Source organism: Leptonotus elevatus, chromosome 8 (assembly GCF_054856555.1).
Source record: "Leptonotus elevatus isolate MCC_2025b chromosome 8, RoL_Lele_1.0, whole genome shotgun sequence".
In the NCBI taxonomy this organism is placed as follows: domain Eukaryota; kingdom Metazoa; phylum Chordata; class Actinopteri; order Syngnathiformes; family Syngnathidae; genus Leptonotus; species Leptonotus elevatus.
The window spans coordinates 6,367,933-6,394,367 of NC_141246.1; the positions used below are offsets into that span (position 1 = coordinate 6,367,933).

At 42.2% G+C, this 26,435-nt stretch overlaps 1 protein-coding gene across 3 annotated transcripts in view; it reads left to right on the top strand.

Annotated features, from left to right (window-relative positions):
* lef1 (lymphoid enhancer-binding factor 1) overlaps positions 1-26,435 on the top strand; it is a 101,467-nt gene that overhangs the window by 7,409 nt on the left and 67,623 nt on the right. For 2 of the 3 annotated variants that reach the window (XM_086083759.1, XM_086083760.1), the window contains one exon: positions 3,001-3,107. The exons of the other annotated variant lie outside the window; for it this stretch is intronic. The gene's annotated coding sequence lies outside the window, so the exon portion shown is untranslated. The remainder of the gene's footprint in view (positions 1-3,000; positions 3,108-26,435) is intronic. 3 annotated transcript variants of the gene reach the window in all.

Here is a 26,435-nt window from a genome sequence, read left to right on the forward strand (position 1 = left end):
GGATGACCTCAACCGCCATCAAACACGTGTTGGAAGAACTTGAACAAAAAACGTTATTGAAATACTCTTTCAGGCCACTTAGTGACTTCTGATCTACAATGTTCTTCTTGATGAATGCATGGACTAAGGAATCCTACAGACACACTCCGAAATGATGGCTGTCATAGCTCCAAAGGATGACCAATTCATGTTGATAGTTTATTGTGGTCTGAGAGTGGGTGATATATAACTCGTAGACAGCTAAAAGTACCCCCAACATGCTGCTTTATATCATCCAAACTTTGCTGACTTGCAAACCTTGATAGGCAACTATAATTGTTAACAAACTGCCAAAGCTATCTTATATGACTAAATCTGTATCCATATGATCCAATCCAGTTAAAGGATCTTACATAGTTTTCCTCTTTTTGATTATGAAAAATGTATCTCCCCCCCCCCCACCAACATCTCTCTTCTTCGCAGCACCGGGAAGTGACATGCGGTAAATGGAGAAGTGTTCAAAGGCAGACTGGGGCTGCCTTTCTCCCGTAGGGGTACCCCCCCCCCCCTTTCCCCCCCCCACCTGCCACACCACTGCAGAGAAATCAAAACTCCTTGGACGTCACGTAAGACGATTGAAGTTCCCGCCTCGCCTGCTCCGCAGTGGTCTCTTGCCCTATGATGGCACGCTTCATTAGAGCTGTCACTCAGACCTGGGCAACAGGGCCGTGCTGCGGGGCACCCTCAGGGCCCAATCATTGTTGGTGTCCAAAGGAAAGGACCATCAAACAGGCCTATAACATGATGCTGAAATGCAGATTCATGCTCATCCCCCCTGTGATGACATGATTAACGCCTGAACTTCAAGCTGTGGGTTTGTATGTTGTACTGCGGAGGGTCCTCTGCTTATAATAGAGTACCATTCTTACGTCAGCGACATTGCCCAAATTTACATGCAAGAAGTGTACTGTTCTACACCATACATATAAAACAGTCAAATGAAAAACAGTTATTACAGTCCGCACAGCAGGGACCAAGGCCCACCCCGAATAGTGAAAATGCAAGCAATTGACACCTCCCCCAAAATGTTTATAATTGCCTATATAAGTAGTTTAAACCATAAATTTACCAAAAATTTAATCTTTAAGAACGTCAATATAATTTCAAACTCATCTTATGTTAGTAACCCTTAAAAATAAATTATTGATGGAAAAAACTGCATGTACGTATGCCGCATTCGCACCCTGTAGCACAATTATGAAGCAATAATGACACTTCCATTGTTTGCTATCTCAAGTTTTTTTTTAAAGCCACTCAGTTGAGCAATGCTGCGGTTAAGACCGTCCATACCTTACATCTTGTAGTATCTTACAGTGTTACCAAAAGAGCACAAAAATGAGCTAATAGCTGCAAACAGGTGCATTTGTGAATAGTGAATCGTGAATAGTTGGGGGCTCACTGTACAGCAGTAATTGAGCCTACTTGTGCTTTTTGTGACGACCATAAGTTTAAAATGTTGGTTACATCAACTGAGAAGCCCTTTGTATTAACTTCATTGATGTATTAAATCGGCATGAATGATAGCAGAAAAACTCCCTCACAAACAGCAGTGACAGTGGGAAACTGGAACCAGGCGTTCTTATCTTTGCCTCATTTCAGCCAGCGTGCTGCAATTACAATGAGTCACATGATGCAATAAAAATAAATGAGCCAGTGGGCGCTCAGCTGTCCAACAATCCCAAATCCTGGAACAATGAGATATCCACGAAATCCCGGTACACAATTCAATACAGGAGCAAACAAAACCCAAACAAAACAAAGGGAGTGTCTTTGAAGAGCCAAAAACTGCGACTGCCAGAGTTCCTTTCAACAATATACACTGCGCAATATTTTCAGTACTAGCATGTTATTCAGAGCGTTCCTCCAAATATTTGGAGAGGAGGAGAGATGAAACGGGGACAGAACAATAGGACTTTGGCGCTGTTATGCCGTTCTTGCACCTCACCCCGCATCGGCCCCTTTGTAGTCAGCATTATGTAGTGTCCGGATCCCCCAGCCGGATCGCCGCTTGTTGGGAGTCCAGGTGGGGTCTCAGTCTGCAACCCCACCTCACGCGTGCAAGCGTGCACAAACACACCCCTTCACTTGTACACCTGCTCCATCACTCTCGCTCTCATATATGTACGCACACACACCTTACCTGCCAGGCATTCACGCACAAATGAAAGAGTCCGTACATCCAGATTGGCTTCTTTGTGCCAATAAATCAGTTCAGAACAGGTCAACTACATATAAATCTTCAACTCCCCATTTAATTAAACTAATATGAGTTATAGAGAGGGGATCCAAAGCACCAAAATAAAGATTTGATAACAAAAACGTTAATTACGCTTTGGTGATACAGTAGACCTGAAATAGCTCTGTCGTATACCAAAATTCTGTCCAAACTCTTTGTCAAACTTCTGCCTCTGGAGTCACACAAAACATCTTGCATGACTGCAATAAGAATAAACCATATCTCTGAGGCCTCAGCTTAGCAAGCATGAAATGTTTTTTGTTGTTGTTGTTGTTGCTTTATTCAATTTATTCAAATAGTAGGTACTGCTATAATGGATGAGGTCACATCAAAAAGTTCTACCATGCTGACAGTATGACCCTGAAATTGATTGTGACGTCTTTTTTGTCGTCTTTCTATTGGGAAAAACATATACTGTATTTCATCAAAAATGTCTGCCATGAAGTGCTGTATCTGAATTAAGATGAAGGCTGTTGCTGATTTATTCTAGGTCTATTCTGATGGATGTGCGTCAAATATCCTCCCCGGATCTGATCTGATCAACTCTGTGAAAGTTGGACCAAAAGTTTCTGTCCTTTTAAATTAATTTCAAATGTAAAAAGTTTCCCTTTAAAAATGATCAAAAGCATAATTTGAGAGTGGCAAGCCATCACGTTCACTTTATCTCATGCTTGCATCAAATCTGTGAGATTAAACCCTTCTAACTGAATACTTCCCCTTTATAGGATTTCACCCCCTCCACACCCCCACCCTCAAAGATGTGTCATACCACAAGCGACCAGTAGTCCGTGCTAAATTGGAGACGATTTTGAGAACAGAACAAAGACCTACAGTAAGGATTTCTCTTCCTCTGATATTTGGTTATGGCTACAGAGCACTGCACCTATTTTTTTTTTTTTAAAGAAAGAAGTGATCATTAGCAGCAGGATGTAGGCACCTTTTTATCCCGCAATCAAAGGCAGATAGCAACGAAAACAAAACCTGACCTATATTCACTCTGCAGCAACATCCCAAAGGACTGACAGGTTAACCCCCTTGTGGCACCATCGAGCATATGAAGATATACTTTTAATTGTACATATCACACTTTCCAACTCTGGCTGTCAATATTTTCATCTACTATTCAATTTGAAATTCAAATGCACCCCTAACTTTCCCCCCTTTTGAGTCAGGGGTGTCTTTGGCCAGCGTGTAGAGGCTGTGTCTGGTCGAGGTAATCCCCAGTGATCTGCCCTAATCTGTCACAGATATGCAGCAGAAGCGCAGGGAAGCTGCTGGAGTGGGGGGTAAAAAAAATGGATTACGGCAGTATGTCTGCATTAGCTCACTCGCCTTATCTTTTCAAATGCCCCCCCAAACGGCTTTAGCGCATACGCGGTGCTGTGCAGTCGTGTGTCAGCTGCTCTTACCTTAGTCCTAAAACATTCTTGCAGAGTCCTACCTTACCATGTCAAAATCAACAACCATGCCCCATCTGATTTATTCATATCACCATATTTAGTAACTCAGCCAGTGTGTTTATTTTGATGTACCCCCATATTATTCACACTTGCGCCTTTCCTGTCCAATTTAAAAGAAAGTCCAATGCAAACCATCCAAACACCCTTATCACGGATCTGAACTGTGATGAACGAAACCAAACTGTACCGCTGGGTGCAAACAAGGCTATACCGGACATTATATGACTTATTAAACAAAATCGAGAAAAAAAAAAAAACACATTTTGTGGTAGGTCAAAGATTATTTTGGATGAAGCTATTTGCTAAATCACACCCTGATTCGTAGCCTAATTGACTTGCAGTGCAGTAATGCATACACACATCCCTTCCAGAAATAAACACACACACACATTCTCAGAAGCTCCCTCAAAACACAAACAAATTGAATAAAACTGATTGCCAGCAAAGATAGCAGCCACATCTCACATTTTGTGCTACGTGCGCCGCAACGTGAGTATCTTGACCCAAAATATTTGCATTGATAGCAAGAAGGCGTTCTTCTTTCCCAATTCCCACAGTCTGTTGTTCGGTACGGCATACAGTGTTGTCCCTCATCTCCTGTCATGGGAGGGCTACCCTTCGGCCGGAGAACGGCCATGTTGGATGCTCGCCCTGTTTATGTTTCAAGATTAGCAATGATGAAAGAATGCCTTTTCAAGTCTGGGTTGCGGGGTCGTCAGTTCAATGCCCCACCCTTTGTTGTCAACAACCACAGCACGTTGTGGCATCATGACTACCTACTGATTCATTTTTGTTGTTTTACTTTGTTGACTTTGTTTGCGTCGTCTCTCAGAATTGTAACACTGAAAGCTGCGCTGACACTTCACCTTCATCCGTCCTCTTTCTTTTCACAGTCATCAAGCCTAACTGAAAGAGCCACATTGTTCCATTCTGTATGTGGTCTCCCAGTTTCTCCCCTTTGATTCGCTTCCTCTCCCAGTCTCTGTTACAGTGATATGACTAGCTCCAGTCTATGTGTCTGACCTGTGCACGTTGTGGTGGAGTATATAATATCGCCTTGTCATTCTTGTGGATTCACATTCCCGTGCCAGTAGACAGATTGGGGACTTCCAACCTTCCTTGTTATTATCCCGCCACACCAAAGCAAATTGGAGGCCTTTCGAGGTAAACTTGTCTCTTGCCTACTGAAGGCTGTAGATTTAAATTAGGAAGTTCCTCAAATCTGAGCAGACAAGCTCAGCCCATTTGTTTCTCATCGGCTCCAATACAAAGCGGAATTCTCCCAACAAAGTACAGTACTGTATGATTACTGGGAAAAGCCTCACCCAAAAAGATGACTAGTCAGGCGCAGCCACATGATCGTCCTCACACTCTATTGTCTAAAAGGCATCCATCTCAGGTTTGTTTGACCAGGTATCAGGGCTGCTATTGTGTAAGTTTTCGCTCTCTCTTAAACTAAGCGGATTCTGCTTTCTTTGGCTCACTGCCCCCACATGGCAGTTTCACTCACCGTAGAGTCTTACTGCAGCTCATGTTTGCATTGAAACTGACTCATTACTTGCTTATTTGGTTTCATGACACTGCACAGTGCCTGTATCTAGCAACCTCCTTTGTTGTCGTGGCAAGTAAAGCATTCATTCAAACGTTAGATTGTTAAAACCGCTGATGTACTTGTCATTTTGTGGTTGATAACTGATGAGTGCGTATTGCCCTCCCTGTCTAGAAAAAAAACCCTCAGGCAAAAACGGAAAACACCTTTTCAGGCAAAGTCATTAGGAAGAAGTTCTGCAGTGGCAACAAACTGGAAATAACTCAACAACTTATCTACTTAAGCATAGATCCACCTAAATATTTTATAATGAGTTAGCAATCTACTCCACATGTGGAGTACATCGTAATCTTTACCCAGAGAAAACAAAAAAAAACTGCTCAAGACGTAAAGAGAAAGAAGTCACAAACAAGTGTCGAAAGAAGATAAAATGCTGCCTTAGTGAGCCGCCTCAAGGCATGAGCGTGGCTGCCTGTGTGCAATTCAATATGACCTCTGCAGCAGGTGCTGACATGGCTTGATGTTTTGTCTAAGAGGTTGAGGAAAGTAGTCAGAGGTTGCGAGAGTACGAGTAGTTTTTTGTGTTGTGGCAGTGTGAAGTCGACGAAACTAGAATGCTTATTTAAAACCTGTCCTTCGTTTTTAGAATTGTTACTTGCAGATAAAGTTGCATTCGGACGTGCCCAGGTCTCCGACAGTAAGTCGATGGAGTGGGGCAGCAGTAAGGAAAACGAGATATAACAGAGTAACATAGCACTGTCAATTGAGATTAAAAAATGGGAATTGTCACTTGACCCATGTGGTGTAAATCCAACCGAAGGGTACCAACACATAGACTCAATTACTATCCTTTTGAAATTTAGACGAGTGGCCAAATAAACAAGTGCACCATATGTGCTTCAGTATATAGCTCACAGATCAATCAGAGCAATATGTTTGGATCACGCATCAGCTTGTTGATGTAAACTATTTGTTGTACACAGGGAGCAGATGGCACTAGCGTTGACCCCTCTGTGTGTCTTCCTGTCCCCTAACTGAACCGCACTGTGAGGGGGGGCGGGCCCTTATCTGGTCAAACTGGGCGGCAGTGAGGGGAAGGCTTTGAAGGCACGCTTGTGTGGCGATGCAATCAGGCAGACACACACACACACACAAGCACTCTCCTCCTGCCCGATACCCCTCTTTGCCCTTCATCTGGTTTTTGGGAAGAAAAAAAAGACAGATACTTTAGAGAACGCAACACAGCTCCCTGAGCGTTGTTTGAACAGCTTGTGGACAAGCTTTGGGACTTAGGCAGACAGCATCACCCCAAGTCTTTCCCACTCATTTATCATACTTCAATATCTCTACATGATAAAACACTCACAGAAACCCTCAGGGGGATTGCTTGCAAATTTTCCACCCTGGACAGCAAAATAAATAGCGATTATCTGCAGAGACAATATGATCCCCAGTGGTCTCTTCCGTAGATAAAGCCTGTCGGATACTGACAGAATACTTTGGATTGAGCGTACATGAAATGGAACTGGATGTACTAGTGTCTAGACAAACTGGAGTGCGTTGTAGCTGCTGTCAAAATGTTGTCAAGTGATTTCACTGATGTTTTTGTAATTAATTTATTTGCTTTGGCTGCTGAAGAAAACAGTCTTTTGAGCTGTCAGTCAGGTGTCGTCCAAACTTCAGCTTTGGAAACGCAACCCAGTTCAAATGTAGTCTGCAAAAAAATCTACACGAGCGGCGGCAATTATTTTTTTCTCGTGCGCTCTAAAAGACGTAAATTAATCTCGCTGGCCACTTTGATGCTTTCATCTTCGGCTAATAAGTTCCACACCAGCATTATAACAATACTCTTACCCTCACACATATTGATTTGGATTAGGTTCTGTGTCGTTTTGGGGATTGCGCAAATTAGACTCTTCTTTTTGCTCCCAGTGCTCATTTTCGTTCCCCCTTTGCCCTGTCACATCTCCATGCTGCCTTTTCTTGCGCCCTTTGATGTGCCTGCTTTAATTTGAAGCTTAATGGAATCGTGGCAGTGACGCTTCTATCGGTGGCAGTATCGCAGATCATTGCCACGTTCCTCCATTCTGCTGAGTGGGTGTTGAGATAGCTGTGAAACAATAGACAAACAGCGTTTTCACTGCAGATCTGAAGTATCAATAGTGGACTTGTCTACTGTTCATGATATGTAACTCTCATAGAACTCGTTAACAGAGCAAAGGTGGAAGTAAGGGCCTTTTCACACTGTACTCGGTTTTCTTGGTGTTAACTGTGGGGCGGTGTGCATGGATGAAAGTGCTCCGGTGGTATTTGGAAGTGGTTAGTTGGTAGCCTACCAGTAAGTAGCATGGGTTATTTTCTTGCTGGTTGGTCTATTGCTGGTTGGTCTATTGCTGTTAGCACTCGGAAATCACTCCACCAACCCCTCACCATAGCGCCGATCCCTCGTTGAATATTTAAACTGCCCCTATCATTGGACATAACTCAATGTAACTGCCCAAATGTTTTTCTTACCCACCACACAATGGTAAAAACAAGTTGACTATTGTTAATAGTTAATCTTAAAAACAATAAAATTATATAGTCGTCATTTTGATAACGAGTGAGGGACATGAAAAGGGAGTCTCACTTGTGCTTGGTTGGTGAGTCGTGTCATATAAACATGCATGCCCTTCTGGTGTCCATTTAATTCCTTTTGCTTTTTTAAATTTTACAGTAAACACCCACTTGCAGGGAATAGGGACTGAGCCCTGACGAGAATAGCCATAAAAGCCTTTGTGATCTGTAAAAATACAGATTGTCAAGTAATAACAATGATTGTTTCTGAATTATGTTAAATTGCCTTATGTTCCATTTTCATTGTTATTATACAACACTTTGTTTCAAATGCTGTTATTAAAGTGCTACATAAATCAAATTTAGTTGAGTTAGCGTGACCCTTCAACTTACATTCTTGACAGCAATTACCGCTTTCCTATAAGCCAGGGCTTTGGCGGCATTTTGTCTGCAATACAGAAAATGTTTAAAAAACGAAAACTGCTATTACTGTATGGGAAATTTTCAGCTAATGGAGAATAGAGTTTGTGAATAACGAACCACGAACACGCAGAGGTTCACTGATGTGCATTGTTGACTTAATTGAGCTTTGTTTTATTCCTAATATTAAAAATTTAGCCAAGCTCGGTTCTTACCATCTTAAAAATATTGTCGCCCGTTTCTCTTGCAGGCCAACACAGAGGTGCTGATGCATGATTTTATTTCTTGTCGCTTAGATTACTGTAATGCCCTGCTCTCTGGTCTTCCCAAAAATAATATTTCAAGCCAACAGCTACTTCAGAATTCAGCTGCACGTGTGCTGATGGGAACCAGAGGGCGGGAGCACATTACACCAGTTTTAAAATCGCTGCATTGGCTCCGCGTGTGCTGCAGGATTGATTTTAAGGTGCTTTTATTAGTTTTTAAACGTCTTAACGGTCTTGGGCCATTTTATTTATCTGACCTGCTTTTACCGTATCACCCCTCGCGGCTCCTGAGGTCCTCTGGCAGCAGCCTTTTAACTGTTCCAAGGGTGAGGACCAAAACACACGATGAGGCTGCATTCAGCCACTATGGTCCTCATCTATGGAATAGCCTGTCAGAGTCCGCAGAGACTGTTGATGTTTTTAAGAGGAGGCTCAAGACACACCTTTTTAGTTTGGCATTGAAATTATTATTATTTTTTACCCCATTTATTTATTTATTTTTAATTATATTGTCTTTTAGCTTTGTTTTCGCCTTTTATTCTGTTTTCTTTTAGCGTTTAAATTTTTTTATTTAGTTGTTACCTAGTTTTTAGCTCCAGTGTTTCTTCATGGGGGAGCCTCCGCACTGGGAAGGATGGCTGGTCTTCTCCTGCGGGTGGGCGGTCGTTCCGGGGGCCCCTTGGCCCTGGGTGGCTGTGGCGCGCTTCACTTTGTGTGGGGCGGGCCAGGGATCTCTGGGATGACATTGCCTCCTGTGTTGGTTGGTAGTCATCTCTCTCAGTGTGGATGAGCTCCTCCTGGGTGCTTTTCCTCACAGGGGTTTTCTGTGCCCTGCCATGTTGTGTGTGTGTGTGTGTGTGTGTGTGTGTGTGTGTGTGTGTGTGTGTGTGTGTGGGGGGGTGGGGGGGGTGGGGGGGGTGTGTGTGTGTGTGTGTGTGTGTGTGTGTGTGTGTGTGTGTGTGTGTGTGTGTGTGTGTGTGTGTGTGTGTGTGTTTGGGTGTGGGTGTGTGTGTGCGCGCGTGTTTTTATTGTACTTTGGATGTTTTAATTGTTCAGCACCTAGAATTGCATTTTAATGTATGAAAGGTGCTTTATAAATAAAGTTTGATTTGATAAAAGTGATTTAAAAGTTGATTTTATTTTCTTTCTTTTTTTCCTGAAATGTTTGGTCAGCCTCTGATTCTGAATGAATAAGCACAGGGTAGACTTAAAGTCCATGTGACTGAACATAGACAACATGTCAGGCATTTCCTATATATTAGTGCAGACTACTATTTTCAATCAGGGCAGACTATCATTTAAAGCAGGTGGTTTCCACCCTATAACTCTCTACAGGAAAGAGTGCCTGGAGGTTTCGCTGGTTGTGAGCGAGCAATAATAAAAGTCAGGACGTAAATCAGTGCTGCGTCCATATCAAAGCCATATTTCAATGACCATAGATGCTGTTTAACTAGCATAGGCCTACTTGTAAAAAAAAAAAAAAGGAAAAAAAAGTATATATGGAGAAATAGATGCCCTGAGCCATGCACTTGCTTGCGCACACATTCAAAGGCGCTGGAAGTCAAGTTCAGACAGTCAGGGGAAATCCCCTAGTTCGGCGGCCTTTATCTCTCCACTCATACTCGACTTAATGAAAGCTGCTGCATGTAATGACACATACAGGAGCTGTGTTGGAGGTGCTAGGCCTCTGTCTTTCATCCGTGGTTGTATTTGATCATTATATTGCAGGAGGAGGGGTTGTTGTCATCCCAAAATTGGTGAAATGGCTTTGTGAGTAGCAACTACAATGTCAGATTTTTAAATTAATTGTGGGCGCTAAAGATTTGAAGGCCAAGTACCTAAAAGACCAGAGGCCAATATTATATGTACAACTGCCAAACCACTTCTGTTGGAAACTGAGCATTGGGTTGTGGACACTGAAAAATAACATTCTAAAATAAACTACTGATCCAATTTTTGATAGTCATTGACTGACGAATCCCTTGAATGTCACTTTTTAATAGCTTCAAAAAAATCGTCATCAATCTATTTCATAAAAAAAACCCATCAAAAACCAATGTTATTTGACAGTTTGAGTACCAGAAACATAAAGCTGTCTGCCTTGTCATTTTAATGTTTTGATATTTTGAAGCAGACGTACCTTCCGCGTCTGCATAATAATGACACCCTGACAAACTGACAGTCATTAGTTATTTAAGATCTTCTTCACTTGTAAGTAAAACAAGTAAAAAGTCTCACAATGTCATCTTAGCATTTAAATTTTAAACGAAATTTAGCCACCTTGTTTTGATGTGCTTCACATCTGACAAGGCGTACTTTTGTATATGTGTTTGGTGGTTACATACTTTTTAACATTATCTGCATGACAAGACATAATATAGTACTTGGCTCTTTCTCCTTGTTATCACTCCTGTGTAGATAGAGATGGCCATATTGAAGAAATTGCCTATATCTTGAATAGTTTACTGACCATTGCCTCGTTACTTTTTATTGTAATGACATAAAAACCTTTATAGCTACTGCTGGTGGACACATCACCAGAGACGGTCACTGTTGTCGTATCCCAACTATTTGTGTTCTCTCTCGTAAATCTGCATGAATAACCAACGTAACAACGAGCCCGCTTTGTCGGAGCGGTCCAATCTGTCTTTTCCAGTCAGATCAGACAGATGAGGAGATTTGGGATGCAGGTCCGGCTCTCATGGCCCTTCACTACCTGCGAAGGAGAAGCCTCTCCCTCTGATGTCTGTCGGAAAATTGACTTGCCTTTTCAGGCGTTGACCTCAGTGTCTGATGTAAGACCCAGACACTGCACATCAAAGCCAACCAAGGGGTGGGAGAATGGATTTCTATTTTGGAAGAAATATTGACTTAAGGCAATGCTGTGATCAGGCAACTATAAGTGATGTCTCACATCTTTTTTTTTTGTGGGGGGGGGGGGGGTTCGCCCGTTACTGACACAGTGCAGCCAGCATGAGTCTGCTTTGCATTATTTGGAAAGTTATCCCAACTCTGTGTTACCATATAGGAATCATTAGATGAGCTCCTTTGTTTTTCTTCTCATTTCAGCCTATAAAATCCAACATCAGAAGGCTGAAATTTCTCTCTTGGCTTCTGGAAGTTGAAGGCAATTAGTTTCAGAAGGCTGCTGAACTGTCGCTTTCTTCATTTTTTTCAAATTTGGAAAGAGAATAACTTCCAGTAGTTGAACATTCCCATCATAAAACTTTAAATACCATACAAGTGATGATTAAAAAAAAACATTTTTGAAACATGTTGTCATATCAGCAAAATGTGGATGACTGTCAACAATAAAACATGTAACCTTACATTTGAATAAGTCACCTTACCACTTTCTGCGGTTAGTTATCATCATTGCCATTTCTCTCTTTGGTCTATTATCACTGAATAGCCTTGTGAAAATTGATACACACAAGGAAAAGCAAAAGAAAACACACAAAAATGTAAATATGAATCTGGAGGATAGTCTGATGCCCAACTGCTTTGACCATTTTTACCATTTATCTATTTGCCTATACTGCATTTTCCCTGACATTTTAGATTGTTCTATTCTTAAATGTAGTTTGGAGTGGGTTTTATTTATTTTTTACTATTATTTACTTTGGCTTGTTTCACTTGCTCAATGACCAACTAGCTCCAGCTCACCACTAACACTAATAAGGTCACATGCTACAGAAAATGGATGGATGGGTCACTACATGAATTAATGATTAACACTTAAAGTTAAAACACCTTTCTTTTTATCTCTAAATCCATCTGTACCTTTTAGTCGAGATTTCAACAACATCAATCCAACCCCATTGTCATTTAAGCACATGGGTTTTTACAGCAGTTTCCGCATGGGGGAACAATGGCTTAGCGTCTTGTCCAGCTGCAGCCCACTATCAACAGACGGCATCCAGCTGTTGCCGCTTGAGATGGAGGCCAGGTGCTGCCTGTCCTGCAGGCCCATTCTTTGGCAGCGTAAACATACCTGCACTGCTTTGGGACTGGGACATCTGGGGAAACTATAAAGACACAAGTGCATGCCATCAAGATTTTGAGACCTGCAAGTGTGCTCCTGTGTCGGAACCAGTCGGAACGGCTTTGTGGGCTTCCGAAAAGAGTCCTGTAGAGGTGTCGGCATGAGCCTCAATCCCAGGTTCCACCATCAAAACAATACAGTAATCCCCTGAGACGGAGCTCCGATTAGTGAAAAACTGGTAATCGATCCACCACCCCACCACCCCCTAAGATTAGTGTGATTGTGTCTTACTTTTTACTCAAGTACTTTTCAGAGACTTCCTACTTTTCCTAAGTATTTTTACCAGAATCTTTTTTACACAAATATCTGTACTTATACTTTAGAAAAGAGCACTTTTGCCACCTCTGCAGGCCACTAGCGCTGCAGTGCTTGTACACAGCAACAGAGCGTCTTGAGCACTTATCTTGCAGTAAAGCTATGATGATCTTTTGTTGGGCTCAAGTCAGCCACCATCCTGAGTGGAGGTTTACAGGATGGAAAAGCTTTTAAGATAGATTCACGGTGGGGATCTTCGCAAAAGCCAAGTCTTATGCTGTCTTCTTTGAAGAGTTGCGAAACACTGTCATGTTTGCCCCAAAATATGCATGCACTGCAAGTTTGTACCTTAAATTTTTCGTCTTGCACAAGTAAAACTGAAACACAGGAGAAATGCAAACAAGTGGCCACGCATGAACACACGTTAAAACTCTTTGGGATTCTGACTCATGCTGGCGGTGCACATTAAAAAGCCTCAGTGATTTACAGCACACGCAAGCTTCGCGCGCATGTCAAACCACTTCCCGACACTTCACCGCTTAACTGCGAGTGCAGCCGTCTTGAGAGTTATGGTCCTCTGGCGCTTCTGTTAATAGTCGCTTGGCTGCAGTCTGGTCCACGGCATTGGCTCGCTCGAGGAGCCTGCGGGAGAACAGCCACCTGTGTGAGGCTGGTTGGACGTGGGCCAAAATAGAAAACAGATATGAAAGAGAGTACCTGTGAAGGCGTCACACTCCAGCGCAAAAGCACACAGAGGGAGGATAATTCCCTGGCCACATGAAAGCGCTAGTCGGTGGGCATGATGCCAGGCAGGACTACCTGGAGACAAAAGAGCAGCACCTCTGGAGGGGTTTGATGTTCACGTGGGATCCAACGTGCAGATGGATCCTACCCGCGAGCATGAGCGGGAGATTGGCCCGTACGCAGATGAATATATTTGCGCCTCAAAGCGCTGTGCGCTCCCAGCATGCCGCTGTCTACAATTAATCTCTCCGACATCAGGCCCTCCCTGAAGGGGGCAGATTTCTCTGCACTGTCACTGATCTACGTTGACTTGTGGGCCAGGGTGTGTGGGCGGAACAGAGTGCTCGCCTTGTGTACTCCGGTGGGTATATGCAGCCACATGAGATGTGAGCACCAGCTCAACTCATCTGGTTCGGCACATAGTCTGATGTAAGATGACTTTTGGGAATTGGCAAATTACGTGTAAGAAATCTCTTTAAGTGATTCCCAACCATTATTCCATGATACTTTGTTGTGCCATGAGAGAATATCAGGTGTACTGGCTTCAGGAAGTTAAAAATTTTGACTCTGAATAATGTTATTTATTTTCTACAAATAATGTATTGTTGGTCATCTATCTAAGCCAGAGATTTCAGGACTAAATTGAGATGAGATCATTATTAATTCAGTTTATATTTAAAAGGGCACCTCTAGGACACGCGGGTCGGGGGGGTTCTATGAGGATACTCGTAGGGTCATTTGGGAAGCATGGAGCCTTCGTAGTTAATACACAGTTCTGAGCTTTGGGGTTCAAATTCCAGCTCTGGCCTTCCTGTGTGGACTGCATTTTCTCCCCTTTATTGTGTTATACTCTTGATTCTTCCCATTCATTGAAGATTCTTAATTCTCATAGGTCTAGATGTAAGTTTGAATGGTTATTTGTTTGGGCGGCATGGCTAGTGGGCCGGCTGTCTGTAAAACTTGTATTTGTAAATGCAAATAATGAAGCGGGTCTTGCACAGGGCTCCAATCAAGCTAGCACATCGTCACTGCTGACAGTTTGGGGCCGCACGATCAGCTGATTTGCTACGGTTCTCTAAGGCAGCAGCAGTCCCCAGTCATTTTTGTACAACAGACCGATTTCACGTAAAGACATATGTTGATGAACCAGCCAGCTGCCTCATTGGCGGCCCATTCACGCTCAGCTGTTTGCGAGTTCCTGGTGCGGCGCTGGTTTACGGCTGAGCTCAACTGAACTGAGAAAGGAAAGCATACAATTCTAAAGTGATTCCAATATGTTCACTCCCAAAATTTGGGCTAAGTATTGCGTAATTCACAAACAACACAATACTATAGTTAAGCAAAAAGAAAATGCAAAATCGCTTTGTACGCAAATGTACCTTGTGATTGACTTAGGACCAGTTCAGAATCTCAACTGGGAGTGGCTCAGGACCAGAATGCAGTAACGTATAGAAAACTGGTGGATTGATATTGGGGATTATGGCGAGTTCTTGGCAGAGTAATACTGTGCGCTTTTCTTGGTTCTCTTCCTCACATAGAAGCAACAGTGATGCAATAATCCCATGTTTGTTTGCACATTTAAATGGAAAAATGCATAGTGTGACTCGGCGTCAACACAAAGGGACCGTGATACTGGGATTAGCACCACCGAGTCAGGCAGAGAGCTCAGTTTTGTGGGGTGCCATGACGGTCGACCGCTGCGCTCTGCCAGTCTTCCGTGATTTCCTAATGATGTTGTCGGAGCTCGGAGGGGTGGGGCTCAGCTAAAGGGGGTTGCGGGGAGGAAAATGGAGCGGGTGGGTGGGGGTTAGCAACAGTGGGGAGCGGAGTGTTACTTATCTGCACAGCTCCTCAGCATTTCTCTTAATTAAAACTCCTATCTGTGTCTTTGAAGTTCATAATGAGTCAGTTTGCTTCTGCACAGCAACGGGGAGGAAAATAAGGCCAGAACGGATGTTATTCCATTCTAGAACACATTGGATGTATGTTGCAGCATGTCGGAGGTTATTGTTGCATTTGTTGCGGTGTTTCTTATGTGGTTATTTGCATGAAAACAAGCTTGAGGAACCAAGGATGTAAGCAATGAGGCTGATAAAGAGGAGCTGCTGTTTTTTTTTCCATTTGCAGCATGTGAATGGGTTTAATCTTATCACTGGCTGCTCCTCACAGCTTGTGCTGATCTCCCTCCTCGCCAAGTGCTCACTCTCGCTTTCACAGGCCCTTCAGATTACAGTCAAATATTACAGGCCGTGACCAATCTCCAATTAACCAAATGTTGTCGGGCTATAATATCACCCTTGGCTCCTTTCATGCGCCTTTAACGCCTTTTTCCCAGCGCGCGTGGATATTTTCTCCCCTCCGTGCGATGAAACGTCATTCTGCTGCTAAAGCCTCCTTACGATCCTGCGTAAGCTTAACCCAAATAAATCAGTCTTCCCGTGATACATTCTGAATCAGATGAGAATTAATTGAGCCTGAGAAATTGTGTTCCAATCAAGGAAATTACCACACCGTCCCAGTTTTGAAAGGCTGGCCACGGGATTTTCTCATTTTTGTATACGACATAATTAAGCATTTGACGAGTTGATCTTTTCTGGTATACAGGATTTGTGCAGTGGTGGACAATTGGGGCTAGGAAGGCCTTCTCTGCTGGCCTAAACACTTTCAGAAGCTTTGACATACTGTACATTTAAAACCTAAATTCTTACTTGTTCCATGACATTGTATTAAGTCAGTCCCATTAGTGTATTGTCTTCATTTCTGTTTCTAGTACGTTGATTTTTTAGATTATTTTGTCCAGTCAGATTTCAGCCTTCATGCTGCCATGTCAATCTAATCTACAAAGAGCCGACCTTTAGAATCAGTAATGCTGGGCTGGCCAAAATAATTTTTGAAACTACTGTATATTAGCAATGGAACTGTTTTTTCTGTTGTTCTGTTTTGTTTTTGCCAGCAAAACACGTCTGTAGTGATCTGCAAATCCATGTAATAATCAGAATCTCTGATGAGTATGATGCATTTTATTTCAATATTTAAAATATTTGCCATGTTATTTGAAAAATATTAATTCTGAACTGCTTCAAATGCTGTGGCACAGTTGTGTGCTTTCATATTGCATTTAGTTTCTATAATTACCACAATAGTGGTGGTTTTAAAACGTGGATTAAATCTGGTAAGGTACCAAGTACCAAAATATACGGTCCTTCACAGAATTAGTGTGTGTTCGTGCGCGTGTGTATGTAGTGCCTTGTCTTTGTCAAACAGTATTTGTGCTTCGCCCTTGTGTCCGTAAGCTGTCATCGTTTGACGGGGATATAATTAGAGGCTAAGCATTTTGGGTAGAGCACATCACAGAGCAGTCAGTGCTTCCAATAATAACCAAGCTCTGCCAGCATTTGTATTTCAAACTGAAGGACACATAGTACCTTTGCCTTTTTGCTTTTTTTAGTGTGTTTTCATTGATCTGCATGTGACTTAAGTTGAGAGAAGACAACACTTTCCTTCACCCATTCTGAGAGATGAATCGTCGACCTGCACAAACCTTCCTTCGCTCTGATCTCCGCATGTTTTAAAACAGGCATCTTGTTTCAGGAGGAACCACAACCTTTGCGTTCGGATGCGGAGCTGCAGACAACAACACGTTCTTGTCTCGTATCAGGAGAGCTTCAAAAGAACACTCGGTACAAATAGATTCTGTCTATGGCTACTTTAAGTTTACTGCGGTGAGGAGTTCAAAATGAAACATGTTTCTGAATAGGTCCAGAGTTTGATAGATATGTCGATAAATGTCTTACAATTCATAATGCAGGCAAAAATTGGGAAAAAATACCATTCAAATGTTGCACTGTAGAACATTCTTCACACAAGACGTTTCCAAATTTCAGCGAACATACAGTACATTACCTACGAGAACTCAGAGCAAGACTAATGCTTAATCAACATTTGTGTAAAGTAGGCATATTCATATTGAAAGTAGTAAGCGTGTCCCAATATGGCACCAACGCAATATTTTTATATTACACGGCTTTGAACTGAGCACCAAAACAGCAAATAAGTAAATTTTCAGTGAATACGAAGGTTAAGTTTCCCCCAAAAAATCAAAGAATAATCATTTGCAACTGACGAATTGTGAATATGCTAGTCTTCACTCTATTTCCGCCCTCGCGCGCGCCTATTCAAAAATCGTCTATCAGTAAAACTGAATATATTTCCCACCCAGTACATATTCTTGGAGGTCCGGATGAAAGGGTCTCTTGGTCCGGAGCTGGACCGCGGTCCGCCAGTTGGGGAACCCTGGTTTAGAGGATTACTTTTGGATCTTATTATTCTGCCCTTCCACTACATCTCTTCAAAATACTGTGTCAGCTCATGACCCCCTCTTGCTAACAATTGAAGCCCTAAGCTAATTAAGTCAAGCTCAAAATAAAATAACACGGACTAAAGCAGAGCTGAAGTGTTTATCAGTGATCTCTCAACAGGCCCAGGTTGCAACCACTCTCTCTCAGATGTATCTCTACCTCCATTACTGGCACACATACCCTAGGGCTGGAAATTGCCTTTTTGTGTCCACGGGCAGAATTGAGCCGAGCATCTTGACTAAATGCATCTGCAAGGAGAACCAAGTCCTCTTCAGGTCTAAAACCTTTGATCCTTAAGAGACCCCCACCTTCCTTTTTACCCCTCGGGAGCCGGCATCGCTATAATTGAAGATCATTAACAAACCTCAATGCAACCCTCTCAACGAGCTTCTCCATAATGGCAACTGAATTGTGTGACAGCGGCAGAAAATTGAAGCTAAGGGATGGAAGGAGTGAGGGATGTCTTCCAAATAGAAATTAAGTGTAAATATCCCGTCCGTGGAGCCGTCGCCTGTTTGCCAAAGGAGCTGAAACGAGCGAGATTACGGGCTTACATTTGTAGTGCCGCGTTTTTGTTTTTTTTTGTTTCGCTGAAGAGGGGCGGCAAATAGTGGTGGTGATGTGGGGAGGGGTCGTGTGCACACTTCAAAAGAATTTGTAACCAACCTAATTCATCTCGAGCGTAGGATGAGCTCGTAAGAAAGATGAAAGATGAAAGTGAGTTGGCATGGAAACAGAAAGCACATCAGCGCTTGCTGGCACACAAAAGGGCCGCCTGTGTTGCATGTTGCGTTTCGGCGGGAAAGCATCCAAAGAGGCTTTAAGTGCTAACGTGACCTTACAAACAAAATGAGCCAATTATGACTAACTAGGCGGCTCAATTTCCGCTTTCTTTCCATGAGACCGTGCTTACCTCTATTTTTGCCTGTAATCTGGAGCATAGAATCAACATTTTTGTTACAGGTTTGCCTCCCGTGTCAGCATGGTGTGCTAGTGGTTAGAATGCCTGCTTCTCAGTTCTGAGGTTCTGGTTTCAAATCACCAGATTTAGTGTAAGGGTCAACATTATATGTTAGGTTCGTTGATCACTCCAAATTAATTTTGCGAATGTGCTAACCGCTGTTTCGCCATGCCTGCTATTTTAGGTATAATTAGATTAGGAAAAAATTAACCAACTAATAAAATTAATTACAAAATGTTTAATTGTACAGAGTAATTAGAGAGAGAGTAATGAGAAGAAGTATTACAGAAGTAAATGAATAGTGAATGTGAGTGAATACAATCTGGCCACCAGTCCAGGGTGTAAGGTATACTGCCTTTATCCCCAAAGTTAGCTAGGATAGGCTGCAAACTCACCATAATGAGGCTAAGCTCTATAGAAAGTGGATGGATGGATGTATTTGCGTCACACAATTTTTTTTCAAACAATCCTATAAAGTCTATTTATCACTTTATTGCCCTGTCAGTCACCAGCATGATCACGTTTCATCTTCTCATGGAATCCAGGTGAAGCATTAATTGGAAGCCAGCGTGAGGCCATATATCTCTTCCTCCATTTGATCTCAATGAGGGGAATTCCACGAGTTGAGACTGTGCAGACCTCCTGCGCAGCTGTGTCGTCGCACTCTTGTATGAGCACGTGTACGCAGACACATGAAGTTATGCAGAAATGCTCAAAAACATGTACAGCCATGTGGTAGTAATATTATATAAACAAAATTGCATCATTGCTAAAATAAATAAAAATGACTAATATGGCGAAATTGAGGCAGTAAAATGTGCTAAAGATTAGTACGTCTGCGGTTCGGGTTCAGATCTTGGCTCCGGCCTTCCAATGTGGAGTTTACATGTTCTCCTCTTGTTTGGGTGGCTCTGACTTCCTCTCGCATTCCAAAAACATGCACAATAGGTTCATTAAAGATGCTAAATTGTCCAATGTGACTGTTCCCGTTAGGTAAGTTATGTGTTAATTGATTGTACATTTCCCAAAATCAAACCAGTAATATTTCATTTTCCGCAATACTCTCTTAGATCATTAATAGGGCTGGATTAAAAAAATATATATATAATCGATATTGAATCTATTTTCCTTTTCTAGCCTGATATCGATTATTTCATATCTCTTTTTCCATAAAATTTATGAGACAATAGAATTTTAAAGACCACATTTTTTGTATCTTACTGCTTTCTTGAAATTTACTGACATGAAATAAAAAGCGTTTTTGTGAAAGACCTGACTTATTGCAGTTTTAAGACAATTCAGAATCTTTTTAATTTATACTTACAATTATTGAATTAGAATTATGAAAATATTTTCATCTCTTCTTTGCAGATGTCAATATTTGTGTAACACTTAAGTGATTATAACTCATGTTACTTTCATTATTAAGCTAAATGATTTAACCAGTTACTGCCTCTGCAAAATTGTATTTGGAATTTGATATTTGTTTTTATCATGTCCTTGATATTTAAGAACAAATTATATTCTACAATTAATTAATATCGGATCGAATCAAAGTGAATCAAATTGGGAAATAATCAAAATCGGATTAAACTGAACTGAACTCCTGTGAATCGAAATTTAATCGATTGAGGAAATTAGAATCATAATAGTCATTAAGCCTTAGTGTGGCACCATGCGCACACTTTAGTGACCTGTGAGTTTTTCTTTGCCAGAGATGCGAGGGTGGGTTGGGTGAAGAGAGGCTGCATTCAAATCTTGCTAGCAGCTTCAATACCACATACACCAGTACATCAAAGCTCAACAAATGAGATTACCACTGTCCTTTTGTATTCACCACAATGATTTTAAAGTAAATTCAAACTCTGCAAGATCCAGATACTCAGTGGAGATATAGCGCCTTGAAAACCGCTATATCAATCTTAAGTTATTGTTATTTATTAGGAGCATATTAGGAGCACATCACCAGGAGACCAGTGTTTGCCATGTTCTCCTTCGATTGCAGAGTTGTACGCTGCGTATCCCGCAGTGCTACGACGGCACAATGGGCGTCTCGCGGCATCAAAGGCCCGCTGGTGACAGGTTCAAGGGGGGAGAATGTAAAAATATCAAATATTCATTTTTTCAAGTCACAGAATGCAAAGTTAATTGAAAAATTGTGAAAAGAGGAAAATAAGTGCATGTGACACTTGTGACAGAGACTCCTTTGAGTATAAAAACCTTTTGCACCCTCCCTTGTTTATTTTATTTTCATGACATTTTTCTGTCCCCCACACCCTCTTCCCTTTTCAGCTGTCACATATATGCTCCGCTGGTCATGGATATTTATAATTTTAGAATTACAGTTGCTGAGCAATTAATCAAATTTAAATCAACATCACAATGTTGTAGAAGGCAATTTTTTGATCGCAAAGGCTGCAATTTTTTGGGGGAGGGGGTTGGGGCATGTGGGGGACCAAAAAGCTTTGTTTCTTCGGCCATTCTGATTAATATTGTGTCTGTGCAATATGAGTTAGCCAGCCAAATTGTTTCCAAATCGCGATTTTGCCACCCGCTGTTGACTGAAAAGACATCATAGTTGCTCAGGGCTCAACCAGTCACTGCTCAGCTTCAGAAAACAATTGATCAATCTATTGATTAATCGTTGCTCTGGACTGAAGAAGAAGAAGAAGCTTTATTAAATTTTTCCCCAAACTTTGGAATTTTGTCAACATTTTACAGCTTGTTGCTTGTTAGGATGTTTTCTTATCACATAATCTTCACATTAACACTAACATCAATGAAGCATCCCAGTGGACTTCCCGTTGCCCCGCCTGATTGAAATTAGCTGCACGCATCGTAGGGCTTTTTCAAAACCATCATCACTCTTTCATTGCCGCGTGTTTATCATCATGTGGGATATTGAACTTTAAAGAGAAGCCTGTTATCGTCCAAACAGCTCTCCCGTGGTTTCTTGTTTACCAACTTCCCCGTCTGAATCGCAAACGAGTGTTCCCGTGCGGTAATTCCCACAGCAATTTGATCACCAGGCACCGCCGTCTTTCCAAGTATTGCAAAAGGGAGCAGACTAATCTCGAAACAGCAAGCCCAAACACAAGGAGTGGCGCTATCCCGGTCGCTAACCTGGCGTTTCATCAATATGACAACGATAAGCACAGGCTTGACCTGGTGAAACCTTTAAAGTTAAACCTGACGGGGGGAGGAAGAGGAGATCCTGCCACTTCTTTTAAGAGTGTGTGAAGAGGACTCCAGTGGATTATTTTGATCCCTGGAGTCAGAAAGGAGGAGCCCCCACCACCGTGATTGGTCTGTATGTCAGGGTGTCCTCACATTAGGACTTGGTCGAGATTCCTTTCCCCTTGCTCTCTTGCCACCCGCTCGGGCCTATGCTGTCCCGACTCATTTCTACCCCTTGTGTTAATTACATTGTGCAAGGTGGCTGTTATCATTAATAACTGGCAAGAGGAAAGGCAAGGTAATAGGGCTGGGCGATTTTGCCTAAAAATAAAATCTCCCGATTTTTTAAACCAAAAATTCTATTTACGACCCCCCCCCCCCCCCAACATTTTACTATATATATATATATATATATATATATATAAACATACATAAACCAAAAACTTAAAAAGTTTTGCTTTTATTTTTATCAGTTAACAAAAGTAACCATATTTCTTCTCTTGGAATCAATGTGCAAAACTGCTACCTTGAATCAAATACTTCTGGAAATGTAAATCTATTTGTTGATACGTAGAAATTCAAACTTTTTTTGTCAACTTTGTTTTAAAAGCTAAACAGTGCTACTTGTGTCTTTCAATATGACACAAATAAACATCACATTTTGGCATTAATGTAGGAACCGAGGTCTGAGCTTGTCATCCGCTCCAACTGTCTGCTGATTTTACAAGTACAAGTACTGTTATGTAAATTGAGGTGGCTGTTTTGCCATAACTGGCAAATTTCCTTTTAGCGTTATTTGATTGGCCAGTCCCTAGAGTAAAGTAAAGTCTTGGCCTGCCGTAAATCGGCTATTTTACCGTGATTAGTCCGCTTCACCAACTTCACCTTCTATAGATCTCCTTTCACTTTTTAATTTGTTTTGTCACTGAAAAAAGGGTGTTATCAGCATTACCAGCCCACTATACTACATTTCATAAGGATTTTATGTCGCAGACGACGCAGAGGCTGATAAGCGTCACGGGCACGGCGAGTGAAAGTAACCTTGTCATTCATACCGGTAAGTGCTTGCAAGGCGAGTCCGTCTTGACGAGATAGCGTACATGTTGCGACCACACAGTGACATAAACGTACACATTTGTGCTATTCACATAAGCTTGTAAATGTCTATAAGCAATCAGGATAAAATATCCAATTTACAGCAATCAGGATAAAATATCCAATTTACAGCAGGTTTAAGATTTCCTCGCTCCGGAGATTGACCAATATTGGAACCGTTCAGAGCAAAAATATTGCTAGCATTTGAGTTGCCAGTCACGGCAAAATAACCACTGCCTAAACAAATGGTGTGGGGCAAGCAGTAGCACATACCTGGGTTCTCCCGTTTTCAGTAAGTGGTGTAATCGAGTCTTCCTCACTGTATACATGGGTGCCATATCATTAGCCAGGTGCAACGTGTCCGCTTTGGTGATCGTTCTTATTGTGCCACTTTCTTGTCATACGTGCTTCCTTGTGTAAATGACTCCTCCACGGTAACATAGTAAACAGTTGTTTTTTAGCGGGAGTTTGCTTGCTGTTGTTGAGTTCCTCTCGTATGAAGTGTGTGAGGACACGACTCGCAGAGCTAACGCTACGGAAGCCCATGGGGGCAAAAGCCGCAGGCGCGTCGCAACAAAAGGGGGAAAAAAATTGTCTAAGTTATCATTTTTTTAAATCGTCCACAACAAAACACACAAATTAATTCAAAAAATCTATTTATCGCCCAGCCCCACAAGGTAGCTTTATTTGTGCGGCGATGTGTCACAGATATACAGTAAAGTGTATGTACTACTGTTAAATTAGAAATAATAATTAGTATTAAGACACCTGAGAACTTTTCAAAATTTTGGGAAAAGTGTGCAAATGTTCTACTTTAAAAAAGTCTAACTTCATAATTGTTGAGGGAGCCCTAGTGTAAGAAACTCCAACTACAGTAAAATGAAAAGTACAAAGTTGCAAGCTTTAAAACTATAATAATACAAATGTTCGCCTTGGTGATAAAACTCCTTGGGTGTAAATGCATTTGCTCCAGCGGAAGGGGGAGCAGCCGGCACATGTTGAAAGGCATTGCAGCTCTTTAATGTGGCTCCAAGCTCGCCAGTCCAGGGCCCTAATGAGGTGATGTGGAGACGTGCCGCTCGCCTACACATCGGCAGCAATCCGGCTGCCATTAAGGAGATGCCCCAGAATTCCTCCGGAGACCCCCCCCCCACCCATCCAAGAAAAAAAAAAAAAAAGCAAACACACACAACCCTCAAAGACTGGCACGGGGCCCCCTAGATTGGTTGAAAAGTACGCCTTTGTTTGCCAAAAGACTCCAGCCTGCTGTCGGCAAACACATGTTGTACATGACATCATTGACCAAGACTCAGCAACAGCTTCTGTCTAATTTGAGTGCTTAATTGTGTCTCCAATTTGCTGTTCTCTAATTTAAGCAAAGCATGAAACTGGAACCTCTAAAGTTCAATGCCCTGAATTAAAAAAATTGGGGGGAAATACACAGTAATCCCTCACATATTTGCAGTTCATGTAGTCATAAATTCACCTAATCAAGTTATTTTTCCTTGTGGAACCTAGGCCGCACTTTTTTACCCAAAACTATTTGTAAGTATTGGGCGCAACTAAAGCAGAAAGTTACTTGTGTGTTTGGGTCACAAGCAGTGTGTGCTGTTTAACACCCAAGACTGTCTCCTTGCACCTTTTACATGTTGGAAGCAACTGGCACTTTTCCAGACCTGCTGCTAACTTGGCCACTCATCTAGTTATCAGAATGTGTGAAGCCGCAGTGGCTATTTGAACACACGCTTTGGACACGGCAATACCACATTCCGGGGTAGTGATCCTTTTTCACACTGGATAGGGGAATCCTCTGTGTAAAAAAGACTGACACCCGTATTTTATCAATAACTGTTTAACCCTAACTAACTAACTAACTAACTGTTTAAAAAAAAACTCACACAACTCCAAATTAATTATTGCACCTAATAATGTGTCACATATCTAGATGACACATCTCACATCAAAGTGTCAAGAATTCCAGCATGGGCAAATATTGGTTATTTGTCAAGAGTGGGCTGTGAAAGTGACAGTCGCGCACAGTCCAATGAACAGGATGTATAATCCCCCAACACCATCAAAGGAGCCCTCGACTGGAGCACTCAGCCCATGACAGTGCAGCATACAGTCTCCCAGCCTGTCTCCAAACCACCGGAGACTGCAGAGGTTGAAAAGACATGAAGATATAATGGAAAAATTTCAATATTGGGGCACTGGACTGGAAAGCAAATAGAGATTCCCTCCAACAACTCGAAAAATCCCAGGTTAAAATTTTTTTTTTTTTCTCCCTGCAATTCAAAGTAGTTACCAGGTGTCTTAATAATGTCTGTGGCGGGTTTGGTCAAAACACCCCAAGATTAGGTTCGTGACCTGTCAAGTGTTCTTCAATTCTCGCCTAAAGTCCGCTGAGCTCACCATTGACTCTAATGGATGGAGAATAAGTGCTATGGATGGATGGATGGAATAGGAAATCATGGAGGGAAAAAATTGCTTGTATTGGATTTTTGTCCCATCAAAAAATTGCTCTAGATACACAATGTATGCAAACCAAGTTTTCTACTGAGGAAGTGCAGTCATTCAAATAACTGTGAAGGCAGGTTTAGAACATTTTTGATCTTGCAGAATCAGTTTTGTTACTGGCCTGTCAGTCGGGGGAAATGCGGAGAATCACTGCTGGCACATTGCCTCCAGCTCCCTGGCGTCCTCAACACCGCTGCCTCTGATCTCGAGCCAGGTCCGCTGGCCCACCTCATGGCCCAACATTGGCTGTCGTCTCCAGCCTCACTCTCCGTCCCCCTGTGCCGATGCCCATCCCACCTCCCCTGGCATCGACAGCCGCGTCTTAACTGCCAAATGTTTACACAAACGGAGGAGGATGTGATTCTTTTTGTTTAAGAGATGGACATGCAATTGACCTCGGACGGCGGGTGTTTTTACTGACTTGTGGAGAGGAATGGAAATCGGACATCTTTGCTACGCTCTAGCGGGGGGGGGGGGGGGGGGGGGTACATTAGTAAAAAAAAAAAAAGAAGGCATTTAGGCATTTGAACTAGTCTCAATAGACACTGTTATCGTTTCGATCTCATCTTAGTTGCCAAACTTGTTTTCATCACGAGCCTCATAGTTGTGGTTGCTGTCGGGGGGTGGCGGGTTTAGTGGTGAAACCACTTACTGTAAATCTCTTACAGGTTGTAACAGTATGCCAAAAATCACGGTTCACTATGTCTCTTGATTTTATGTTCTTGGTTTGGTTCACATCTGGTATGGTAAGGGAATA